General features: G+C 43.1%; 3 long non-coding RNA genes across 6 annotated transcripts in view; 2 read left to right on the plus strand and 1 right to left on the minus strand.

Moving 5' to 3' along the window:
• The window catches only part of LOC126997723 (uncharacterized), a 21,672-nt gene extending 9,485 nt beyond the window's left edge, over positions 1-12,187 (plus strand). For all 4 annotated transcript variants that reach the window (XR_007752355.1, XR_007752356.1, XR_007752357.1 and 1 more), the window contains 2 exons: positions 2,403-2,458; positions 12,042-12,187. This is a non-coding gene — a long non-coding RNA (uncharacterized LOC126997723). The remainder of the gene's footprint in view (positions 1-2,402; positions 2,459-12,041) is intronic.
• LOC126997725 (uncharacterized) lies at positions 4,409-5,018 on the plus strand. Its single transcript, XR_007752360.1, has 3 exons — positions 4,409-4,491; positions 4,577-4,756; positions 4,863-5,018. It is a non-coding gene; the product is annotated as an uncharacterized LOC126997725 (long non-coding RNA).
• Positions 11,903-25,060, minus strand: LOC126997724 (uncharacterized). The gene is made up of 3 exons (XR_007752359.1): positions 23,865-25,060; positions 21,265-21,333; positions 11,903-12,084 (listed from the first exon to the last, which is right to left on the minus strand). It is a non-coding gene; the product is annotated as an uncharacterized LOC126997724 (long non-coding RNA).
• Positions 25,061-27,102: the final 2,042 nt, after the last annotated feature.

Here is a 27,102-nt window from a genome sequence, read left to right on the forward strand (position 1 = left end):
ATACGTGTATCATACCGAACACACCCGAGACACGCACGTGACAGACCCTTTATCTCCACTCACTTCCCTGTCCGGGGGAAGAGCCAAGGCGTGTCTGTTAGTGTTTGCACCGCACAAATACAATAATGATAAAATATATCTATAATATGAACAGGAATTACTTCACCTCAGAGCGACGCACCTGTCCGGGGGAAGAGCCAAGGCGTGTCTGTTGGTGTTTGCTGGGTGGGGCTCCCTACGCAGCCGCTGCCCGCGGTTCACATCCCTCCCCAGATTTAATTCGAACCCTGATTTGTTCAACCTTGCAACAACCGTCTACGGGACTTTACTCGTCGCATGATATTGGTATAATGGTTCCCCTGAATAGCAAGGTGAAAAATTCTAACTAGAAGCTACTATCTTGTATTAAAATTATGCCCATTATCTCGTATGGAACCGATCACCTACTTTCTGCAGGCGTCAACATGTATGTCTGTCTGTCTGTCTGTCCGTCTGTCTCGGGGGTGTGAGCATCACGCAATAATAATTCAATGTTACTAATAATTCTTACATTAACTTAAATGTTACTTACATTAACTTAACATTACTTACCCATACTTAATACTACGTCCCGGCACTACAATATGACCACAGATGTTCCTTCTCCTATAATTCCTTCCCTCCTGTCTCTCTCCGCATATGACCACAGATTTTCCCTTATCCTATAATTCCTTAACCTTCTGTCTCTCTCCGGAATATGACCACAGATGTTCCCTTCTCCTATAATTCCTTCCCCTTCTGTCTCTCTCCGGCATATGACCACAGATGTTCCCTTCTCCTATAATTCCTTCCCCTTCTGTCTCTCTCCGGCATATGACCACAGATGTTCCCTTCTCCTATAATTCCTTCCCTTCTGTCTCTCTCCGGCATATGACCACAGATGTTCCCTTTCTCCTATAATTCCTTCCCTTCTGTCTCTCTCCGCATATGACCACAGATGTTCCCTTCTCCTATAATTCCTTCCCTTCTGTCTCTCTCCGCATATGACCACAGATGTTCCCTTCCTATAATTCCTTCCCTCTGTCTCTCTCCAGCATATGACCACAGATGTTCCTTCTCCTATAATTCCTTCCCTCCTGTCTCTCCGGCATATGACCACAGATGTTCCTTCCTATAATTCCTTCCCTTCTGTCTCTCTCCGGCATATGACCACAGATGTTCCCTTCTCCTATAATTCCTTCCCTCCTGTCTCTCTCCGGCATATGATCACAGATGTTCCCTTCTATAATTCCTTCCTTCTGTCTCTCTCGGCATATGACCACAGATGTTCCTTCTCCTATAATTCCTTCCCCTCCTGTCTCTCTCCAGCATATGACCACAGATGTTCCCTTCTTCCTATAATTCCTTCCCTCCTGTCTCTCTCCAGCATATGACCACAGATGTTCCTTCTCCTATAATTCCTTCCCTTCTGTCTCTCTCCGGCATATGACCACAGATGTTCCCTTCCTATAATTCCTTCCCTCCTGTCTCTCTCCGGCATATGACCACAGATGTTCCCTTCTCCTATAATTCCTTCCCTTCTGTCTCTCTCCGGCATATGACCACAGATGTTCCTTCTTCCTATAATTCCTTCCCCTCCTGTCTCTCTCCGGCATATGACCACAGATGTTCCCTTCTCCTATAATTCCTTCCCCTTCTGTCTCTCTCCGGCATATGACCACAGATGTTCCCTTCTCCTATAATTCCTTCCCCTCCTGTCTCTCTCCGGCATATGACCACAGATGTTCCCTTCTATAATTCCTTCCCCTTCTGTCTCTCTCCGGCATATGACCACAGATGTTCCCTTCTCCTATAATTCCTTCCCCTCCTGTCTCTCTCCGGCATATGACCACAGATGTTCCCTTCTCCTATAATTCCTTCCCCTCCTGTCTCTCTCCGGCATATGACCACAGATGTTCCCTTCTCCTATAATTCCTTCCCCTCCTGTCTCTCTCCGGCATATGACCACGGATGTCACTAAACCAAACTTTCCTTCCACCCATGAAAACCTGGTTAACTTTGTCTGTGTAAACAGTGGTAATGGGAGCCCAATATGTTGAAGAAGATACAGTCATCCTGGAGGTAGTTTTAAAATGTTTCTGCACCTTGAACAGTTACATGGATACCTTGTGACTATTCTCTGTGGCGGCCTTGGGAAGCAATGCCAGGAAAATGATTATTATGTTGGTAAAGATAGGAGAGTTTGTAAATATTTGACCCTGTGTCTCGGCAAGGCTCTGACCCTGCCCCCTGTGTTGACCCTCTGGTGGTAGTGACTGTGTGGAAGGAAGGAAGGAAGGGTTGAAAGTTTAAAGGAATTTATTATTATATGTAAAATGCATCTTCAGGTTGACACAAATACTAATTCCTTACTTATATTATAGATGAAAGAGGAAGAGGAAGAGGAAGAGGAGGAGGAGGAGGACACAGGAATTTCTTGGTGAGTGTTGTTTTTATTTCTTTGTTCCATTTATCAATATTTTTCTTTGTTTCCTCTTTTTCTTATCTTCATTTTCTTTACAAAGGAAGGAAGGAAGGAGAGAGAGAGAGAGAGAGAGAGAGAGAGAGAGAGAGAGAGAGAGAGAGAGAGAGAGAGAGAGAGAGAGAGAGAAGGGAGGGAGGAAAAGAAGGAAGAGAAGTAGGGGAGGAAGGAAGGAAGGAAAGGAGGAGGTAAGGATGGAAGGAAGACAAAGGGAAGAGAAGTAGGGAATGAAGGAAGGAGGAAAGAGGGGTGAGAGAGGGGAAGAAGGGAAGGAAGGAGGTAAGGATGGAAGGAAGAAAGAGATGTGAGGGAAGGAAGGAAAAAGAGGGAGAGGAAAGAAGGAAGGGAGGAGGGAGGGAAGGAAGGAAGGAAAGGAAAGGAGGGAGGTAAGGATCGAAGGAAGAAAGAAATGTGAGGGAAGGAATGAAGGAAAGAGAGGGAGAGGAAAGAAGGAAGGAAGGAAGGGAGGGAAGGAGAAAGATAGGAAGGAATGAAGGAAAAAGAGGGAGAGGAAAGAAGGAAGGAAGGAAAGGAGGGAGGTAAGGATTGAAGGAAGAAAGAGATGTGAGGGAAGGAAGGAAGGAAAGAGAGGGAGAGGAAAGAAGGAAGGAAGGAAGGAAGGGAAGGAGAAAGATAGGAAGGAATGAAGGAAAAAGAGGGAGAGGAAAGAAGGAAGGAAGGGAGGGAAGGTGAAAGATAGGAAGGAATGAAGGAAAGAGAGGGAGAGGAAAGATGGAAGGAAGGAAGGAAGGGAGAGAAGGACAAAGATAGGAAGGACGGAAGGAAAAAGAGGGATAGGAAAGAAGGAAGGAGGAAGGAAGGAAGGAAGGAAGGAAGGAGGAGGTAAGGATCGAAGGCAGATAGAGATGTGATGGAAGGAAGGAATGAAGGAAAGAGAGAGAGAGAGGAAAGAAGGAAGGAAGGAGGAGGAGGGAAGGATAGGAGAGAGGTAAGGATCGAAGGAAGAAAGAGATGTGAGGGATGGATGGAATGAAGGATAGAGAGGGGTATGAATGTAGGTAGGTTTGTTGGGAGGGTAGGTGGTAAGGATGGAAGGAAGAAAGAGATGTGAGGGAAGGAAGGAATGAAGGAAAGAGAGGGAGAGGAAGGAAGGAAGGAGGAGGAGGTAAGGATCGAAGGAAGAAAGAGATGTGAGGGAAGGAAGGAATGAAGGAAAGAGAGAGAGGAAAGAAGGAAGGAAGGAAGGAGGAGGAGGTAAGGATCGAAGGAAGAAAGAGATGTGAGGGAAGGAAGGAAGGAAGGAAAGAGGGAGAGGAAAGGAAGGAAGGAAGGAAGGAGGGAGGAGGTAAGGAAAGGAGGGAGGTAAGGATCGAAGGAAGAAAGAGATGAGGGAAGGAAGGAATGAAGGAAAGAGAGGGAGAGGAAGAAGGAAGGAAGGAAGGAAGGAGGGAGGGAGGTAAGGAAGGAAGGAAGAAAGAGATGAGGGAAGGAAGGAATGAAGGAAAGAGAGGGAGAGGAAAGAAGGAAGGAAGGAAGGGAGGGTTGGAGGTAAGGAAAGGAGAGAGGTAAGGATCGAAGGAAGAAAGAGATGAGGGAAGGAAGGAATGAAGGAAAGAGAGGGAGAGGAAAGAAGGAAGGAAGGAAGGAAGGAGGGAGGAGGTAAGGATCGAAGGAAGAAAGAGATGGAGGGAAGGAAGGAATGAAGGAAAGAGAGGAGAGGAAAGAAGGAAGGAAGGAAGGAGGGAAGGAGAAAATAGGAAGGAAGGAAGGAAAAGAGGGAGAGGAAAGAAGAAAGGAAGGAAGGAGGGAGGAGGAGGAGGAAGGAAGGAAGGAAGGAAAGAGAGGAGGGAAGGAAGGATGGAAGGAAAAAGAGGGAGAGGGAAGAAGGAAGGAAGGGAGGGAGGGAGGGAGGAAAGGAAGGAAGGAAAGGAGGGAGGTAAGGATCGAAGGAAGAAAGAGATGTGAGGGAAGGAAGGAATGAAGGAAAGAGAGGGGGAGGAAAGAAGGAAGGAAGGAAGGGAGGGAAGGAGGTAAGGATGGAAGGAAGAAAGAGATGTGAGGGAAGGAAGGAAGGAATGAAGGAAAAAGAAGGAAGGAAGGAAGGGAGGGAGGGAGGTAAGGATCGAAGGAAGAAAGAGATGTGAGGGAAGGAAGGAATGAAGGAAAGAGAGGGGGAGGAAAGAAGGAAGGAAGGAAGGGAGGGAAGGAGGTAAGGATGGAAGGAAGAAAGAGATGTGAGGGAAGGAAGGAATGAAGGAAAGAGAGGGAGAGGAAAGAAGGAAGGAAGGAAGGAAGGTATGGAGGGAGGTAAGGATCGAAGGAAGAAAGAGATGTGAGGGAAGGAAGGAATGAAGGAAAAAGAGGGAGAGGAAAGAAGGAAGGAAGGAAGGAAGGAAGGAAGGGAGGGAGGGAGGTAAGGATCGAAGGAAGAAAGAGATGTGAGGGAAGGAAGGAATGAAGGAAAGAGAGGGAGAGGAAAGAAGGAAGGAAGGGAGGGAGGGAAGGATCGAAGGAAGAAAGAGATGTAAGGGAAGGAAGGAATGAAGGAAAGAGAGGGAGAGGAAAGAAGGAAGGAAGGAAGGGAGGGAGGGAGGTAAGGATCGAAGGAAGAAAGAGATGTGAGGGAAGGAAGGAATGAAGGAAAGAGGGAGAGGAAAGAAGGAAGGAAGGAAGGAGGAAGGAGAAAATAGGAAGGAAGGAAGGAAAAAGAGAGGAGAGGAAAGAAAAAAGGAAGGAAGGAGAGGGGAGGAGGAGGAAGGAAGGAAGGAAGGAAAGAGAGGAAGGAAAGAAGGAAGGAAGGAAGGAAAAGAGGGAGAGGGAAGAAGGAAGGAGGAGGGAGGGAAGGTATGGAGTGAGGTAAGGATCTAAGGAAGAAAGAGATGTGAGGGAAGGAAGGAATGAAGGAAAGAGAGGGGGAGGAAAGAAGGAAGGGAGGGAAGGAGGTAAGGATGGAAGGAAGAAAGAGATGTGAGGGAAGGAAGGAAGGAATGAAGGAAAAAGAAGGAGAGGAAAGAAGGAAGGAAGGAAGGGAGGAGGAGGAAGGAAAGGGAGGTAAGGATCGAAGGAAGAAAGAGATGTGAGGGAAGGAAGGACTGAAGGAAAGAGAGGGGAGGAAAGAAGGAAGGAAGGAAGGAGGAAGGAGGTAAGGATGGAAGGAAGAAAGAGATGTGAGGAAGGAAGGAATGAAGGAAAGAGAGGGAGGAAAGAAGGAAGGAAGGAAGGAAGGAGGAGGAGGTAAGGATCGAAGGAAGAAAGAGATGTGGGGAAGGAAGGAATGAAGGAAAGAGAGGAGAGGAAAGAAGGAAGGAAGGAAGGAAGAGAGGGAGGGAGGTAAGGATCGAAGGAAGAAAGAGATGTGAGGGAAGGAAGGAATGAAGGAAAGAGAGAGAGAGGAAAGAAGGAAGGAAGGAAGGGAGGGAGGGAGGTAAGGATCGAAGAAAGAAATAGATGGGAGTTAGGGAAGTAATGAAGGAAAGAGAGGGAGAGGAAAGAAGGAAGGAAGGAAGGGAAGGAAGGAGAAAAATAGGAAGGAAGGAAGGAAAAAGAGGGAGAGGAAAGAAGAAAGGAAGGAAGGGAGGGAGGGAAGGAAGGAAGGAAGGAAAGAGAGGGAGAGGAAAGAAGGAAGGAAGGAAGGGAGGGAAGGAAGGAAGGAAAAAGAGGGAGAGGGAAGAAGGAAGGAAGGGAGGGAGGGAGGGAGGGAGGAAAGGAAGGAAGGAAAGGTGGGAGGTAAGGATCGAAGGAAGAAAGAGATGTGAGGGAAGGAAGGAATGAAGGAAAGAGAGGGAGAGGAAAGAAGGAAGGGAGGGAAGGAGGTAAGGATGGAAGGAAGAAAGAGATGTGAGGGAAGGAAGGAAGGAATGAAGGAAAAAGAGGGAGAGGAAAGAAGGAAGGAAGGAAGGGAGGGAGGGAGGGAAGGAAAGGAGAGAGGTAAGGATCGAAGGAAGAAAGAGATGTGAGGGAAGGAAGGAAGGAAGGAAAGAGGGAGAGGAAAGAAGGAAGGAATGAAGGAGGGAGGAGCGAGGTAAGGATCGAAGGAAGAAAGAGATGTGAGGGAAGGAAGGAAGGAAGGAAAGAGAGGGGGAGGAAAGAAGGAAGGAAGGAAGGGAGGGAAGGAGGTAAGGATGGAAGGAAGAAAGAGATGTGAGGGAAGGAAGGAATGAAGGAAAGAGAGGGAGAGGAAAGAAGGAAGGAAGGAAGGAAGGGAGGGAGGGAGGTAAGGATCGAAGGAAGAAAGAGATGTGAGGGAAGGAAGGAATGAAGGAAAGAGGGAGAGGAAAGAAGGAAGGAAGGAAGGAAGGGAGGGAGGGAGGTAAGGATCGAAGGAAGAAAGAGATGTGAGGGAAGGAAGGAAGGAAGGAAAGAGGGAGAGAAAGAAGGAAGGAAGGAAGGAGGAAGGAGATGCATGGGAAGCAAGGAAGGAAGGAAGAGAGTATATATATTTGACAAGGCTTTCCTTGGAGTTGTGGGCATTTCCAGGGGTAGTTTCATGACCCTGGTGGTAGTGTGACCCTTCCTCTGTACCATAACCCTGAGAAACACATTTGACAAGGCTTTCCTTGGAGTTGTGGGCATTTCCAGTAGTTTTTGAGCCTGGTGGTAGTGTGACCCTTCCTCTGTACCATGACCCTAAGAAACACACATTCAACATTGCTTTTGAGGGAGCTGTGGTTATTTCCATGGGTAGTTTTGTGACCCTGGTGGTAGTGTGACCTTTCCTTTGTACCATGACATTAAGAAACACATTTGACATGGCTTTTGAGGGAGCTGTGGGCGTTTCCAGGGGTAGTTTTGTGACCCTGGTGGTAGTGTGACCCTTCCTCTGTACTGTGAACCTAAGAAACACTCATTTGACATGGCTTTTGAGGGAGCTGTGGGCATTTCCAGGGGTAGTTTTGTGGCCCTGGTGGTAGTGTGACCCTTCCTCTGTACGGTGAACCTAAGAAACACACATTTGACATGGCTTTTGAGGGAGCTGTGGGCATTTCCAGGGGTAGTTTTGTGGCCCTGGTGGTAGTGTGACCCTTCCTCTGTACTGTGAACCTAAGAAACACACATTTGACCAGGCTCTCATAGGAGTTGTGGGCATTTCCAGGGGTAGTTTTGTAACCCTGGTGGTAGTGTGACCCTTCCTCTGTACCATGAACCTAAGAAACACACATTTGACATGGCTTTTGAGGGAGTTGTGGGAGGCATTTCTTGTGCAATTTTCTATATTCTGGTGTTGTCAGCGTAAGGCAGCTGGGCTAGTCAGGCAGAGAGAGCAGTGGTAGCAGTGTGAGGTGGTATTGCGCTGGTTGGCTGTGTTCTGTGGTTGGTAGCGTATGGTACAATGATGACTGGTGCCTAGGAAACTGAGCAGATGTAGCCACAGGTCGGATTCAAACTGGGCTGCCCACAACTCCTATGAAAGCCTTGGCAAATATGTGTTTCTCCAGGTTCACGGTACAGGGGAATGGTCACACTACCACCAGGGTCATAAATCTACCCCTGGAAATGCCCTAAACTCCCTTGAAAGCCTTCTCAAATGTGTTTCTTTAGGTTCATAGTACAGAGGAAGGGTCACACTACCACCAGGAGCATAAGACTACCCCTGGAAATACCCAAAACTCCCTTGAAGGCCTTGTCAAATGTGTGTTTCTTTAGGTTCATGGTACAGAGGAAGAGTCACATTACCACTAGGGTCATAAAACTACCCCCTGAAAATGCCCCAAACTCCCTTGAAAGCCTTGTCAAATGTGTGTTTCTTTAGGTTCATGGTACAGAGGAAGAGTCACATTACCACTAGGGTCATAAAACTACCCCCTGAAAATGCCCCATACTCCCTTGAAAGCCTTGTCAAATGTGTGTTTCTTTAGGTTCATGGTACAGAGGAAGGGTCACACTACCACCTGTGTCTTAAAACTACCCCTGGAAATACCCAAAACTCCTACAAAAGCTTTGCCAAATGTGTGTTTCTTTAGGTTCACGGTAGAAAAGAAGGGTCACACTACCACCAGGGCCATAAAACTACTGGAAATACCCAAAACTCCTACAAAAGCTTCGGCAAATGTGTGTGTCTTTATGTTCATGGTACAGAGGAAGGGTCAAACTACCACCAGTGTCTTATAACTACCCCTGGACATACCCTACACACACTCGCCACTCCATTCAGTCACCAAGAGGGTACTTCCATGAGTCCAAAGTACCTTGATTCACTTCCTGATGTCCAGCACTCTATAGTTCTTATCAAAAGTTAGCCTGTTCTCACGCCAAGCATCTGCTAGTTAAGTCTTTCTCCTCGGGTGCACCTTCTGAAAGCCCCGGTCCATGTTCAGATGTTTCCGTACAGTGCCACTTTTCATATCAAAAGTTACCCTGTTCTCACGCCAAGCATCTTTCTCTTTAAACATGATATTATTGTACCGTGTGGGGACCCAGCCTCCTGGTACTGAAGGGAAGTGTGCTGTTACGTATATGCGGTTACAGGTATGTGGTACCTAACATTGGGACCTGTTTGGGTGAGCTACGAGTGCTGATCTTTACTCTCTATCTCCAGAGTCTGTGTAGTCCACTGTAAGTCAGATTATACTGCTTACTGTACCAGGAATGACCTGAATAAAGCCTGTATTCTTGAACTTCATGACACCGCAGTTTGCTTGTTTGAAAAGCTGTTATGACTGTTTCCCAAAGCCGCAGAGAAGGCTAACCGGGTTTTCATGGGTGGCTTAACCGTTCATGGTGCAGAGGGAGTGTAAAACTATCACCAGGGTCACAAACCAGTCCATGAAACCACTGTAGGATCTATGACGAGAGGTTTTCCAGCTCCTATTATGACTTTTGCAGGGCCGTAGAGAAGATTAACCAGGTTTTCATGGGTAATTTTCCAGTTGAAGATGCGATTAGACCATGTTAAACTATCACCACGGTCACAAAACAGTCTATTGAAAGCCCTGTAACTCCTACCATGAGAGAATTTTCAAGGCGGTGGACTGAGGCGGTTATGTTTAAAAATACTACCAGCTTAATCCCTAAAAGGCGGGAACGTACCATGCAATCGGTTGTCCCTGTACGGTAATGTGACGTCTTCCTGAAAATTGCTCACTTAACATTATTATCGGTATCACGGCTCTCCCTGACCCGGCAGCTTTGAATATACCAGCATTTGTTTATCCATCCTTCTTCTTCAATCTGCCGCAAACTCGATCTCTCTACGTCACGTGGTGTGTGTGTGTGGTAGGCCTTCTTCGTTCTGAGTGCTGCATAGGTTGTGCTTAGCTTGGTGTGGCTAATGTCTCCTCCCTCTCCATCCACTCAATTTGGTAATTTTTTGTCAAATCTGATCATTTTTTGCAAACTACAATATTACGTCAGAAACCGCGAGGACTGAAAAATAATGTCACCTGCCCAAGCGCACACCTTTTACAGGGCCTTCATCATAGGAGTTGTGGGCATTTCCAGGGGTAGTAGTAGTTTGATGACCCTGGTGTTGGTTGTTTAACCCTTCTACTGTACCAAGAACCTCAAACGTTGTATTGGTTGTATTAGTGTCGTATTCAAAAACATTTTGTCCCCTGAGTGAGGTCAACTAACATGGCTTTCATAGGAGTTGCGGGCATTTCCAGGGGTAGTTTTATGACCCTGGTTGTAGCAAGACCTTTCCTCTTTACCATGAACCTATAAAACAAGTCAAAAGAACCCAATTAATCTCCTTTACGGCCTTTGGAAGTAGCTGATGTGAGGAGCGGAAATGTCCGAGGCTCACATTCTTGAAAAAGCCATCCCGAGAGACTTGTATTTAAGGCTTCCGTAGGAGTTTTGGGCATTTCCAGGGGTAGTTTTATGACCCTCGTGATAGATTAACCCTTCCTATGTACCATGAACCTTCAAAACTACTCAATTAGAACCCGATTGATCTCCTTTTTGGCATCTGACAGTCACATTCTTAAAAAATATCGTTCCAAGCGCACACATTTGACAGGCTTTTGTAGGAGTTGTGAGAATTTCCAGGGGCAGTTTGATGACCCAGGTGGTAGTTTTAACTTTCTCCTTACCGTGAATCTTAAAACAAGACTCATGAGAACTTGATTGATCTCCTTATTGACCTTTGCAAGTAGCTGACATGAGGGGCGGAAGGGTCTGCTTCATAGATCTTAGGAAGGAAGGTTTGAGACGTACCTTGAATCAGCTCCTTGACGCTAGTAGACTCCATGGCTGGCGTTCCTTCCTCCTTGTCTTCCTCAAATTCCAGACTTTCCTCCTCTGTGATGTACCTTTCTCTCTCTCTCTCTCTCAGTTCTAATCATTCCTTCTTTATTTAGTTTTATTTATATATATATCCTCATCATCTGTTTTAATTCCTTACCTTAATCTCTCTCTTCTCCTCCTCACTTTCCTCCTCTCATACGTACATCCTTCTCGGTAAATCCTTTTCACTGTATCGTATATATAGTTCCATTATTTGCTTGTTTCCCTTCCTCCTCATCTCTTAACGTATAAACGAGGCTTACGGCAGAGAAATCCTAAGGCACGATGACCTATTCTTACGTATACTAGAGTACGTTCACACACTGAGAACAGATTACGAGACTTCCAGCCCTCCGCTCATCCTATGCAAGGTTTATTTTCCCTTGCAAGTAACTATATCTTGTTCTTCCTTTCCCCCCTTGCTAACTAGAACATAATTATTGTTATATTGCTCGTCATGATGTACGTTACAAGGGAAAGTGACCCTCCGTCTGCCCCATAAAAGTTGAGCTTCCATTTTGATTCGTCCCTCGTTCATCCTTGGAGGGGTAGTCTGTCTTTCCCAGTGCAAATTAGAGTTAAATTGCTATGTTAAAATACTAATTGCAAGGGGAAAGAGACCCTTCGTACACTTTACACAAGGGTCGCCATTCCTAATGTCACCTCACTTCTCTGCCGTGCACCTCAAATGTTAGTCTGTGATATGTTATCTTTTATTTTATCTACTTTCTCTTTGTCTAAGGTATATATGTTATAGTAATAATCTCATGTCTGTCTTATTTTCTTCTTGGTTGTATATCTAAGGTCTCGTCTTCCTTCGTCTTTGAGTTCTCATTTTTTTAGACTATTTGTTTCCACGTCTTTTATTTCATATGTTATTATTGTCTCTTAATTTCCATTGCTTTTTCAATGACTTTTGAGCTCTTTATGTATACAATCTCTCCTCTTGTAAGTTCCCTTCGTTGTCTTCTCTTATATCTTGTTTCCAATTCATATATAATTCTTTTTATATTATAATTTTTTTTTTCTGTATGAAAATTAGTTCCTCCCTTTAATATATATAGAATTAGCTTTTAAAAAAGATCAAAGCAACTAGATATATCAGCTTACGGCTCAAAAACATCTTGAAAAGTAGCCTGAAAAATGTACCTGTCAATTATACCTAAAAAAGTGTCTGGGGATTAGTTAAATGGGTTTGGGGCAAGATAAAGTCATAGGTTTGGCCTTTAACTTTATTTATAAGACTTCATAGTACAGATACAGTTCACATCTTCCGTGACTGGCTTACAGAACAGTCCCTTGCAGAGAAAAGTACAAATCACCAGAGTTGACTAACATGACTTCATTCCCTCGGCAGAATTGAACGGACATCTCGGTCTGCCTGCAGCACACCACACACTCTGGAAGAAGAAAGAACACCAAGATGTCAAGTTCCTGCATAATCAGCCTCTTAGTGAAGGAAATGTGCTCTATTTATTTAATAAATGATTGACAAAAAAATAATTTTGTATTTATTTTAGAAAAATTATATGGCTCACTTTTTGCATATATGTTGCAATACTATGCAATAAGTATATCATGCAATAAGTTAGCTATATATGTATATATATATATATATATATATATATATATATATATATATATATATATATATATATATATATATATATATATATATTGCAATACTATGCAATAAGTATATCATGCAATAAGTTATATATATATATATATATATATATATATATATATATATATATATATATATATATATATATATATATATATATATATATATATATATATATATATATATATATATATATATATATATATATATATTGCAATACTATGCAATAAGTATATCATGCAATAAGTTTGCATATATATATATATATATATATATATATATATATATATATATATATATATATATATATATATATATATATATATATATATATATATATATATATATATATATATATATATATATATATATATAGATATATATATATATATATATATATATATATATATATATATATATATATATATATATATATATATTGCAATACTATGCAATAAGTATATCATGCAATAAGTTTATATATATATATATATATATATATATATATATATATATATATATATATATATATATATATATATATATATATATATATATATATATATATATATATATATATATATATATATATATATATATATATATATATATATATATATATATATATATATATATATATATATATATATATATATATATATATATATATATATATATATACTATGCAATAAGTATATCATGCAATAAGTTATATATATATATATATATATATATATATATATATATATATATATATATATATATATATATATATTGCAATACTATGCAATAAGTATATCATGCAATAAGTTTGCAATATATATATATATATATATATATATATATATATATATATATATATATATATATATATATATATTGCAATACTATGCAATAAGTATATCATGCAATAAGTTTGCATATATATATATATATATATATATATATATATATATATATATATATATAGAGAGAGAGAGAGAGAGAGAGAGAGAGAGAGAGAGAGAGAGAGAGAGAGAGAGAGAGAGAGAGAGAGAGGATTTATTGAGGAGAGAGAGAGAGAGGATTTGTTGAGGAGAGACAGAGGATTTATTGAGGAGAGAGAGAGAGAGGATTTATTGAGGAGAGAGAGAGAGAGGATTTATTGAGGAGAGAGAGAGAGAGAGAGAGAGTATTAATTGAGGAGAGAGAGAGAGGATTTATTGAGGAGAGAGAGAGGATTTATTGAGGAGAGAGAGAGGGGATTTATTGAGGAGAGAGAGAGGGGATTTATTGAGGAGAGAGAGAGGGGATTTATTGAGGAGAGAGAGAGGGGATTTATTGAGGAGAGAGAGAGGGGATTTATTGAGAAGATTTATTGAGGAGAGAGAGAGAGAGAGAGAGAGAGAGAGAGAGAGAGAGAGAGAGAGAGAGAGAATTTATTGAGGAGAGAGGATTTATTGAGGAGAGGGGATTTATTGAGGAGAGGATTTATTGAGGAGAGGGGATTTATTGAGAAGAGAGGATTTATTGAGAGAGGAGATTTATTGAGGAGAGAGAGAGAGAGAGAGAGAGAATTTATTGAGGAGAGAGAGGATTAATTGAGGAGAGGGGATTTATTGAGAAGAGAGGATTTATTGAGGAGAGAGAGGAGATTTATTGAGAGGATTTATTGAGGAGAGAGAGAGAGAGAGAGAGAGAGAGAGAGGATGAACAAAATACTATATGATAAATAAGAACATTTAGATAATCTTAATTACCAGGCACACCATGAGGCACTCAACAGGAGAGAGGAAGTCCTCCACCTCTTCAAGCTAACCTCCGCAATGGGTTAAGTAGCTCACTCCTTCAGACACTTCCCTAAGGTATAAAATCTCCTTCAACGAATGTATTTTCCTCCCTTACTGACGTACAGAATCTTCATCCTAAGAGCTGCTATAGAAAGGTTACTAAGGTAGGTATACTTAGATGCCTCACTCCCTCACATCAGATATTTCCAAAGGCCAAAAATGAGGTCAGTTAGGTCTTATTGAATGTTTTGGTAAGTTCAAGGTTCAGAAGAATGGTCACACTACCACCAGGGTCATTAAACTACCCCTGGAAATGCGCAAAACTCATCCGAAAGCCTTCTCAAATATGTGTTTTTCAGGTTCATGGTACAGAAGAAGGGTCACACTACCACCAGGGTCATTAAACTACCTCTGGAAATGCGCAAAACTCATCCGAAAGCCTTCTCAAATGTGCATTTCTTCTGATCATGGTACAGAAGTCACATTACCAGAAGGGTCATTAAACTACCCCTGGAAATGCCCCAGACTCCTCCGAAAGCCTTGCCATGTATGTGCTGCTGGGTGCAATACAGGCTTAGTCCTCACGCAGGAGCCCAGCCAATGCGAGACTAGACTAGCCGTGCCGTGAGGTCAGAGCGTCACAAGACAATTAACCTGGTAGCAGCGACAGGCCAATTTTATGGCTTTACCGTGTAGCAGCGACGGGCCAAATTTTTGCCATGACATAAACCCCCTAAAATAGATGATACATAAGGTCGCATTATAAGACATATATTTGACAAGGCTTTCCTCGGAGTTGTGGGTATATCCAGGAGTAGTTTTATGACCCTGGTGGTAGTTTAACCATTCTTCCGCACCGTGAACCTCAAGAAACACTCATTAGAACCCGACTGACCCCTCTTGGCCTTTTGAAATAGCTGATGTGGGAAGCAAAAGTGTCTTATGATACCGGGCATAAACTGATCACAAATGCGTTGATATATATTATGAAATGGTTTACGTGAGTGATGATTTTTTCTCATTTTTCTCGCTTTGATGGAGGAGCCTTTAACCCGAGAAGTTTCTGGTCCCTACAGAGTTTGGGATGAATAACTCTGTAGGGACCCAAGACTTCTCGGGTTGGCCCTGTAAAACGGCCCCTAAACCGACCTTTGGAGGGACCCAAAACTTCTCGGGTTTAACTCGTAATACTTTGCACAGTCCCAACACTTATTTTTCCCTCTCATGTATTACCTATAGATAACATAGGAGAGGGAGGGAGTCCAACACCCAAACAGACTATTTGAAATGATTATACTGAAGTCGTTTGATCCTAATTCTGTCCTTTCATGGTTTTTTTCTTTATTTCCAGGGGTAGATTTGTGACCTCGATGGTAGTTTGATCCTTCCTCTGTATCATGAACCTAAAAACACAGATTTGCCAAGGTTTTCGTAGGAGTTTTGAACATTTCCAGGAGCAGTTTTGTGGCCTTGGTGGTAGTGTGACCTTTCCTCTGTACCATGAACCTATAGAAACACACATTTGTCAAGGATTTCCTAGGAGTGGGCATTTCCAGGGGTAGTTTTGTGGCCCTGGTGGTAGTGTGACCCTTCCTCTGTACCATGACCCTGATGAAACACACATCTGGCAAGGCCTTCCTAGGAATTGTGGGCATTTCCAGGGGTAGTTTTATAACCCTGGTGCTGGCCTAACCCTTCTTCAGTTGCATGAACCCCACAAAACACTCATTGCAACCCAACTGATCCCCTCTTTAGCCCTTAGAAATAGCTGATGTAAGAAGCAAAACTGTCTTACTATACTGGCCAAAGACATGCCCAAGTTGGTGGCAATGCAGACCCCACAAGACCGCCACAAAGTCATCATTATCCTTGACGGTGAAGGCCTCAGTCATCGTCAAATAGCACAGCCGACTGGTGTGTCTGTCTCTAACGTATGAATGGGTCTGCAGACAACATGTGGTCACAGGCTCCACTAGTGACAGGCCTCAAAGCCTTGCAGCAGATTTTTAACAGTGTAATCACAGCAGGGGTGCATACAATCATTATTAAATAGATACCTATCATCCTCATATATCGTATAGCTATGGTGCAGTATGTGCTTTACGTATTAATTTTGGCAGATATTATAATTCTGTATACTTTTACCGGTAATTATGGTTCTATAGCACCACCTAGAGTTATCATTGACTCAATTAAATAAGGATGAGGTCAGCCCCAGCATTTAAACTGCCTGAGAATGGTCCATGTTATTAAGGATGTACCAATACCAAAATTTTTACCGATACCGATACCCCAATATTTGACTGATACCTATACTTCTGCATTAATTTTTTTATACAATAATTCCAGCAGCTAAAAGGCAATATCAAATGTTAATAAAAAAAAAACACTACTCATTGTTCCACCATAGAAGGGAAGAAAAAGGAAAGTACATTAGTACTCTTAAAATGTGCCGATACCACCCATAGCGATACATCCCTACATGTTATCAAGGGTTTCTGCACCCAAGCACACACACACACACACACACACACACACACACACTTAACATGGCTTTGGTAGGAGTTGTGGGCCTTTCCATGGCTAGTGTTTTGACCCTGGTGGGAGTCTGACAAGGCTTCTGTACCCATAACTCTAAAAACTCCTGAGAACACATTTTCCTCTTTTTTGGCATTTAGTCGGAAGCGTCTCAGAATAGCGATCAATGTCCTGAGTGGAATGGCTGACAAAATAATTGCATCCACACCACAGTCTCATAACAATTGTCAATAATCTCTGTAATGCATTGAGGACCAAATGTCAGTGACTGAGCTGAGTTAGTTAGCACCAGAATGACATCTTGCATACGAACAAGCACCCTTACGCTCAAGAATTATCAATTAGTATAGTACGCTTACGTCAACAATGTATTCACAGCATATGAGCAATGCATTATCTTGTCAAGGCTCATCAGTGCACTTGTGATCCTGAGTCACTGGCACCTCTCTCCTTCACTGAGCTTGGGTACACAGGGCTAACACGTAGTTTGGAAAGTTTTGTTTAGTGGGCAGGGGACAGGGGCGTAGGGTATCAGAAAAGCCACCTAATTTTTTCCACTCCACCCGGGAATCGAACCCGGGCTCTCTCAGTTGTGAGCCGAGTGTGCTAACCACTGCTTATCGTGTAGCAGTGACGGGCCAAATTTGTGGCTTATTGTGTAGCAGTGACGGGCCAAATTTGTGGCTTATTGTGTAGCAGCGACGGGCCAAATTTGTGGCTTTACCGTGTAGCAGTGACGGGCCAAATTTGTGCCATGATTTAAACCCCCCAAAACAGATGATACATAATCTGATCACAAATGCTTTGATATATATTATGAAATGGTTTGTGTGAGGGGTGATTTTTTCTCATTTTTCTCGCTTGGAGGGACCATTAAGAAACATGATCCCCGCTGCTACCACCGGGTTAAACCTCTCAAGGTGACACTACCAATGGCTCTGAAGGAATAAGGCACAGGACTTTTATTGCAGAACCTGTACAGGGACCAGAACTGACCACTACATCAATAAAACTACCACTGGTGTCATCAAACTACCCCTGGAAATACCGAGAACTCCAACAAAAGTCTTCTCAAATGAGTGTTTCTCAGGTTCATGGTACAGAACAAGGGTCTCTCTACCACCAGTGTCATAAAACTACCCCTGGAAATGGTGAGAACTCCCACAAAAGTCTTCTCAAAAGTGTGTTTTTTAGGTTCATGGTACAGAAGCAGGGTCACACTACCAGCAGGGTCATCAAACTACCTCTGGAAATGCTGCAAACCTTCATGAAAGCCTCGTCAAACGTGTGTTTCTTAGGTTTATGGTACAGAAGGAGGGTGTCTCTCTACCACCAGGGTCATAAGTGCAGCATACAATAACTAATGAGGGAGTCACCTATATGCCTGATGGAGGTCACAAAATCTGCAGTCAGAACCAGCTTCCCAGGATTCAGAATACCCAGGCAAAGACATTAGTGGCAACAGCTCCATACCATAGTGCCCTGATACTGCCGTATAGCATAGTAAGACACACTGAGGACTCGGAACTTTTATTAGTATTAGTATTCATTCTATCAGTTATTATTATTCGTATATATTAGTCTGTGCTATAATAGGTCAAGTAAGTTCAGCGCACACAAGTTTTAGCTGGAAATACTTGTGGTTGAGGCTGACATTTTATCCTAGCCATAGAAGTGGACCCATAGTTATGGAGGGATTTTTTCAGGCTCAAAAAGTAGACTTGTACACTATAATTTAGGTCATATCTTCTTCATCTGCTATCTAACTCTACCTGGTATTATAATTTGCTATGTAACTCTACCTGCTACATATTCTATTTGGTATTATAATCTGCTATTGTATTCCAGCATCCATCTTGCTCTCTCGTGGTACAGAGGAGAATTATCTGTGCCATTACCAAGATGGCACGTGCCGCCACCATGCCAGTTAACCTCTGAGGGTGCCACGGCCCTGCTGTCAAGATCCTGAGCCCTAAGGAAAGCTGCGTCAGGGAGCACATCATTCTTTTCCAGGGCTTAATGCTACATGGCCTAAGACTGTACCTTTGGCCACACAGAGGGGAAAACAATGAACGAGGGAGTTGTCTTTACGCCCACTGACTACAAGGAGGCCACAAAATCTCCTGTGGTAATTAGTTTCCCGGGGAATAGAGTGACTCAACAGGACTTCCTAGACTACAGTGCCCTTGGAATATTAATTCATCACCAAACGCAAGGCACCAGGAACACCCGTCGGAGACTGCCTGCTTCACCTGGGGTATGGGGAAGGGGCAGGTTCATATCATTAAACATTACCACACACGCACACACACTTGACAAGGCTTTCAGTGGAGTCTTTGGCATTTCCAGGGTAGTTTTGTGACCCTGGAACCCATGAACCTAAACACACAGATTTGATATGGCTTTTGTAAAAGTTTTAGGCCTCCCTCTGTACCATGAAGAGAATCACACATTTGACAAGGCTTTCATTCCTAGGGGTAGTTTAATGACTCTGGTGGTGGTTAAACCCTCCCTCTGTACCATGAAGAGAAACACACATTTAACAAAGCTTTCCCAGGGGTAGTTTCATGACCCTGCTGGTAATCTGAACTTTCTTCTGTACCATGAACCTAAAAAACACACCCATTAGAGCTCGATTGATCTCCTTGGTGGCACTGGGAAATAAAGATGTGGGAAGCGAATGCACCTGAGAATAGTGAGCTGAGAGTCTTGGGTTAATATGAAGTTTATGGAAGCCAGGGTCCCTGTTAGTCAGCTAGTTAGTTAGTCAGTTCATTCATGAGTTAACCCCTTGAGTGCAGAAATTCCTATAAGAAGACATCACCAAGCTACAGGAATGGAACAAAAAGTGGCTGCTACAATTCAATGAAGAAAAACGTAAAGTCCTGCACTTGGGAGGGAATATCCAGCACACCAATACCACATGGGAAACACTCCACTATCCACCACAGAGGCAGAGAAAGACCTGGAAGTATATGTTACCAGGCTAACAGTGAAAACCAAATCCATGCCAATCGCAGTAGATGGGTTAAGACGTCTTAGAGGAGCGGAGTACATAGTCGCATTGCCATGGTTAATATTACAGCACAGAGTTTTACAATACTATTCACAACAGATCTTGCTTGGAAAAGTACAGCTTTTGTCAGGGGAGGGGAACCTTTTCAGAGCGAGGGCCAGATGACACTCTCGGGAGCAGTCTGCCGAACCTGCATGGGTTTACGAGTGCCTGACTTTACGAGTGTTTTGATTCACAAGCAAAAAGTAATCACAAGTTTGGCTTGTGATCGGTGCCCTGGTGCACCCTGTTTGTACAAGTGGAAGACGGTGGCGTGGGTTCCCTTTGTTCGCTGCCAGACCTCAGGGGCGGATGCACCAAGCGTTTACTTCACAGTTTTGTGCCTCACCAACAAAGTGGGATTGACAGAGCTCCTTGCTATCAACTATATGTTGTTAACTGCCTTGAATTTGGCATTCACATAACACTGATGACATCATGAGGAGTGCCAGCAAGGGTATGCTGTCCACTGTGCCAATGTCACCACTCACAAAGCTCTCGTGTCGCCGATAACTACTGCCGCAGAGGTTTAATAAATGTAAAGGTACTATCATTTTTACATATAACTGTCTATAGATTGCGTGTTTCAAGTTGAAATATAACTTTGTGAGAAAGAGAAGCAAATCCCTTCATTAATTGTTGAGATACACGCCTTGACAGGTTGGGATAGCATATCCACCAACGCTGGCTGCTGCACTAGGAAGGGAATGATCACTGGAAAAAGGAGACCTTTTTGTACCAGTGGCAAACGTATAAGGGGGGGGGGTGGAGGTAACCAAGGCCCTGGGTTGGGGGCGACATAGCTGGATATCAGAATATTGAATTGTAAAAAATATAAAATAAAATAAATAAAATAAAGAAACACATATTTGGCAAGGCTTTCCTAGGAGTCTTTGACATTTCCAGGAGTATAGTTTTATGACCAGGTGGTAGTTTGACCCTTCCTCTGTACCATGAACATGAAGAAACACTCATTAGAACCCGATTGCCCCCCTCTTTGACCTTCAGAAATACAGAACATAGTTGACATGAGAAGCAAAAGTGTCTTATAATACCAATCCCAGGGTATAGTTAATATTGTGTCATCAAAACCCAGATTGAATTCAAACCTCTCCTGCGTCCATCCCACTCTGATTGGGCTCATGTTAACGCCTCCCTGCACTGTGACGCCTTGTTTAAGAGGCCCCCGAGCCAAGAAGGACGGAACAGAGAGGGAGAAAGCTGTTTCTGAGAGGGAGAAAAGATAATAAAGAATTTAATGGAAGCGACCCAGATAGATAATGGAGAGAGAGAGAGAGAGAGAGAGAGAGAATTACCCCCCCTGCAGCCATGGTCCCCCAGTACTAAACCAGCCCAACAATACTCTCAGAGCTACCCTGGGGGCCTTTTGCCCATTCAACCCCTAATAGGGGAGCTAAGCCCATGGCCCCCCTAATGAAACAGACCAGCTATAATGTAAGCTATCTAATGGGGGCCTTCTCCCCCTCGACAACTTAACAAAACTACAAAAAACATCACACTTTCCCTCCTTATTATAAAAATTCCTTGATTGCTCGTTAACCATTTTAGAAAAAAATAAATTAACACTCACCAATGGGTTCCTCCTGTGTTCCTCGTCTTCTTCCTCCTCCTCCTCCTCCTCTTCTTCGTTTGGTAGTGTCTGCAAATCAAGTTCGGTGTCAATTAAATGTGTAAACATTAACATACTTTTTTTTTACAGTAAACAGTTCAAGAAAAAAAAGAACCAATAATGAAAAAAAGCCCATCTCTCCTAAAAAATATCATTATAAATTGTGCGCAACAACTTCAGCATGCGATGGTGTACCCAGTGCAGTCCAGCCCAGTATCACAAGTCTACAACAAAATGACCTGACCTGTCTCCCAAAACCTAGTCCTGATTTGAGTATGTAATGACCTAGCCACCATAGTAACCTGTCCCAAACATTCATAACAGCTTTTCAAACGAGCAGAGTGCGTCGTCATTACGTTCAAGGCTTTATTCAGAAGGTAATTCCTGGTACAGTGAGCAGTATAATCTGACTTACAGTGGACTACTCTGGGGATAGAAAGCAAAGATTCGCACTCGTGGCTTACCCGAACAGGTCCCAACGTTACGTACCACATACCCGTAACCCAGGGGCGGATATGGGGTGACCTCATTCCTCACATGCAAGCAGAAAGTGAATTTTAGTGCAGGCCACTATCATCAGGAAATAAGGGAAGACTTCCTTGCCTTTGTGCACGCCAGGCCTCACCGGTAAAGGTTTAGCCTGGCTCCTTTGCGCACCGTTGAAGACCTCGGATTGGACATGGCCAAGTGCAGGGACTTGGTTTCGATGGAGCAAGTGCCATGATGGGAAAATTCAAAGGGTGTGCCGCAGTACTCATGAAGAAGTACACCCTGGCCAAGCCAATCCACTGCTCTGACCACCGGCAGAATCTAGTACTGACGAAGCCGTGTGACGTCAAGGAAGTGAAGATCGCTCTTCAAACACTGACCGAGGTGTGCAACTTCGTTCATTCTTCAAATATGCACTGTCTCCGCTTCACAGAGGTTGTCAAGCTTACCTCGGCCAAGCGCGAAGAGCTTGTACCCTGTTCCCCAACAGGTGGATTGAGAGGCATGACGCAGTGCTGGTTTTGTTGAATTTCTGCCTGTCATTGATGTTTTCTCAAGGAAGAACTTGACGCCACCGCTGGGCTCCTTCTCATCGCCATACATGTTCCCCGCTTTCTCGTTGGACTGGTTGTAGTGGAGTGTACATTGGCGCATACTCTCAAGCCAAGCCGAACTCTTCAGAGAAAAGATGGCGACCTGGTGTCAGCCTATGCCCGATTCGTGGCATCGAGACCATTTTTGGCAAGTTCAGAGCAGATGTGGAGAATCATTTCCACGATGTGTTCATGAAAGCGGAAGAGCTTTTGGTAGAGGTGGGGTCATCGCATGACACCATCCCTGTGCCACGACTCTGTGGACGACAGACCCAGCGATCAAATGTTCCGTGCGAGAATGCTGAGGAGTGCTACCGCCGGGCGGTGTACATTCCATTCGTGGACCACGTCTTGGCTGAGTTGAAGAGTCGGTTCGGCGACGACACAGTGCCTGTCGCACTTCGATCAGCTCAACTCCTCAATGGCCCCGAAACGGATGTTGCGGCTGTGCTTCAAGCGGAGAAGCTCTACGAGCTCGACATGGAATCCCTGACACTCGTGAAGGCACTGGGCATTATCTGTTTTGGTCTTCCAAACTATCAAAGAAGCCCAGGCACACGCCAGCACCAGCGTGTTCCCAACTCTCGCCATTCTCTTGAAAACTCTGTTGACGCTTCCAGTCTCCAACGAGAGGTCTTTCTCAGCATTGAAAAGGCTTAAAACCTATTTGAGGAGTACCGTTGGCCAAGAGCGCCTGAACGGACTTGCCCTCCTCTATGTCCACTATGATATCCCCCCCATTTCAGTCAAGAGAGTGATAAGCAAATTCGGCGAAAAAAAACGCCAACTACTCTTTGCTTAGTGAGGCACTTGTTGAATACTTGGGAATTTATTGTAAATATATTTCTGTACCGTCCTGAAACCCTCACTTAAGGGTAAGGTCAGGATAAGGTAAGGTTAGGATATTAAGGTAAGGTCAGGATAGGTCAGATTCAGGTTACCTTGGAGTGAATTACGTTTAGGGGATTATTTTAAGGCAAGTTTAGGGTAATTCAACTGTAGTTTTAGGTAAGATGAGAGTGAATTACATTAGTTTAGGGTCATTCAAGACAGAGTAAGGTTACTTTAGGGTGAATTAGTAAATTCAGGCTGCTTATGACAGACTTTCGGCACTTAGGGATCCTTTGTTTTGATCGTTACCAATGGCGCCGATCGATGCTATAGTTTTCCATGTGAAACTGGCCTATGGGGTGGTGGCGGCTGCAGAGGAAGCGAGAGGGGTTGAGAGTGTGGCTAATATATTGCTCCACATAATTAATGGAAGCTGAGATTCCGGTGATGTGGACTCCAGCAGCCATTATACCTCCATGGGAGGAACCAACAGACGGAGAGAAGAAACAACTGTGGAAAGGAGAGGAGGAAGAGGAAGGGGATCAGAGAATGAAGGGAGGATTAGGCAGAGAACAGATGTAATTAAGAGGAGGTAGTATAACGATAAAGGAGCAGGAGAAACAGGAAAGAATTATTATTGACACTCACCAACTGATTCCTCTGTATCCTCTTCCTCCTCCTCTTCTTCTTCTGGCAGTATCTGCAGATCAAGTGAGGGATTAATAGGCTGTATAAACATTAACATGCTTTTGGAAATAATAAATTCTCTTCACTGTCTAAATTCAACACAACAATAGTTCGCATGCATAAAGTTCATACACAATTGTTTGTAAGCAAATGTTTGTAAGGGATAAAGTTCGTCTGAAAAAAGTACGTACGCTGAAGTTCGTATGGTATAAAGTATGTATGTAAATTATTCGTAACGACAAAAGTTCGTATGGAAAAGTTTTGTATGAAATTGTTCGTAAGCAAAAAGTTTGTACGCAAATTTGCATCAGGGATTAAGTTCATCTGACAAAAATACTTAAGTAAAAGTTCGTTTGCTAAAGTTCGTATGCAGATATTCGTATGGTATAAAGTACGTATGTAAAATATTCGTAACGACAAAAGTTAGTATAGAAAAAAAAATCATGTGCAATTATCCGTACGCAAATGTTCGTCAGGGATAAAATTCTTGTGTGTAAAGTAGTACGGACGGAAAAAGTTTGTGAGCATGTTTGTATGGCAATAAGGGCCGCTTTCACAGTCGTTTTGTTTGTTTTGATCGTTACCTACGGCGCCGATCGACGCTATAGTTTTCCATGTGAAACTGGCCTATGGGGTAGTGGCGGCTGCAGAGGAAGCAAGGTGTTGAGAGTGTGTGGTAGGGTGCGGGGCTGGGCTAACCCCGCAGCCGCCACTTCCCCATCGGCCAGTTTTGAGTGGAAATTCTAAAGCGGCGATCATTGGTAACGATCAAAACAAACAAAACGACTGTGAAAGCGGCCCTGAGTTGCTATGGATACTTGCGACACGAAGCTTTTCTATACGAATTTTTGTCCGAAACCCATGAAAAATGGGGGTGTCGCTAAGAGCCGACCCTGCTGACAACCACCATCACCTCCGCTACCGACAACCAACATCATAACCTTGCACTCTGCCGCCACCGCCCTCATTAACGCAAAATAATACACACTGACAAGATGAGCCACTGCCTCCAGGAATTATTTCAAGACTAAAGATCTTGTCGCCCAGTACCTTAAAAAGTTTCTTACTGGACCAGTTTTTCACCACGGGGAGACCTTTTGGTCCCCCAGTTATGTTAAAAAAATGCACACACACACACACACATTTCTCTCTCTCTCTCTCTCTGTACAAACTATTTCCATGCGTACTTTGGTCCTAGAATCAAACGAACTTTACCATACGAATTATTGCCATACAAAGTTTTTTTCTATTCCATACGAACTTTATCTCTGACGGATGTTTGCGTACGAACAGTTGCGTACGAACATTTGCATATGAACGTTTTCCATACAAACTTTTACGTGTACGAACGTCTTTCTACCGAACATTTGCACGACGAACATTTAAGCTTACGATTTTTTTCCTTTACGATTTTTTCCCATTACGAACTTTTGACATGACGAACTTTATACTCTACGTACTTATGGCAAACGAACTTTATCCTTCGAATTATTGCCAGATGAAGTTTTTCTATACGAACTTTTGTCCGGAACCCGTGTCAGAGAGAGAGAGAGAGAGAGAGAGAGAGAGAGAGAGAGAGAGAGAGAGAGAGAGAGAGGGGATTTATTGAGGAGAGAGGGGATTTATTGAGAAGAGAGAGGATTTATTGAAGAGAGAGAGAGAGAGAGAGAGAGAGAGAGAGAGAGAGAGAGAGAGAGAGAGAGAGAGAGAGAGAGAGAATTTATTGAGAGAGAGGATTTATTGAGGAGGGGATTTATTGAGAAGAGAGGATTTATTGAGGAGAGAGAGGAGATTTATTGAGGAGAGAGAGAGAGAGAGAGAGAGAGAGAGAGAGAGAGAGAGAGAGAGAGAGAGAGAGAGAGAGAGAGAGAGAGATTATTGAGGCGCTAGAGGGGATTTATTGAGGAGAGAGGGGATTTATTGAGGAGAGAGGGGATTTATTGAGAAGAGAGGATTTATTGAGGAGAGAGGATTTATTGAGGAGAGAGAGGAGATTTATTGAGAGGATTTATTGAGAGAGAGAGAGAGAGAGAGAGAGAGAGAGAGAGAGAGAGAGAGAGAGAGAGAGAGAGAGAGAGAGAGAGAGAGAGAGGATTTATTGAGGAGAGAGGGGATTTATTGAGGATATATATATATAGAGAGAGAGAGAGAGAGAGAGAGAGAGAGAGAGAGAGAGAGGATTTATTGAGAGAGGATTTATTGAGGAGAGAGGGGATTTATTGAGGAGAGAGGGGATTTATTGAGGAGAGGATTTATTGAGGAGAGAGAGGAGAGGATTTATTGAGGAGAGAGAGGAGATTTATTGAGAGGATTTATTGAGGAGAGAGAGAGAGAGAGGATTTATTGAGGAGAGAGAGAGGGGATTTATTGAGGAGAGAGAGAGGGGATTTATTGAGGAGAGAGTGGATTTATTGAGAAGAGAGAGGATTTATTGAGGAGAGAGAGAGAGAGAGAGAGAGAGAGAGAGAGAGAGAGAGAGAGAGAGAGAGAGAATTTATTGAGAGAGAGGATTTATTGAGGAGGGGATTTATTGAGAAGAGAGGATTTATTGAGGAGAGAGAGAGAGAGAGAGAGAGAGAGAGAGAGAGAGAGAGAGAGAGAGAGAGAGAGAGAGAGAGAGGATTTATTGAGGAGATAGAGGGGATTTATTGAGGAGAGAGGGGATTTATTGAGAAGAGAGGATTTATTGAGGAGAGAGGATTTATTGAGGAGAGAGAGGAGATTTATTGAGAGGATTTATTGGAGAGAGGAGATTTATTGAGAGGATTTATTGAGGAGAGAGAGAGAGAGAGAGAGAGAGAGAGAGAGAGAGAGAGAGAGAGAGAGAGAGAGAGAGAGAGAGGATTTAATGAGAGAGGGGATTTATTGAGGATATATATAGAGAGAGTGAGAGAGAGAGAGAGAGAGAGAGAGAGAGAGAGAGAGAGAGCGAGATGATTTATTGAGGGGATTTATTGAGAAGAGAGGATTTATTGAGGAGAGAGAGGAGATTTATTGAGAGGATTTATTGAGAGAGAGAGAGAATTTATTGAGAGAGAGAGGATTTATTGAGGAGAGGGGATTTATTGAGGAGAGAGAGGAGATTTATTGAGAAGAGAGAGGATTTATTGAGAAGATTTATTGAGGAGAGAGAGAGAGAGAGAGAGAGAGAGAGAGAGAGAGAGAGAGAGAGAGAGAGAGAGAGAGAGAATTTATTGAG

Source organism: Eriocheir sinensis, chromosome 12 (genome assembly GCF_024679095.1).
Source record: "Eriocheir sinensis breed Jianghai 21 chromosome 12, ASM2467909v1, whole genome shotgun sequence".
Taxonomy (NCBI): domain Eukaryota; kingdom Metazoa; phylum Arthropoda; class Malacostraca; order Decapoda; family Varunidae; genus Eriocheir; species Eriocheir sinensis.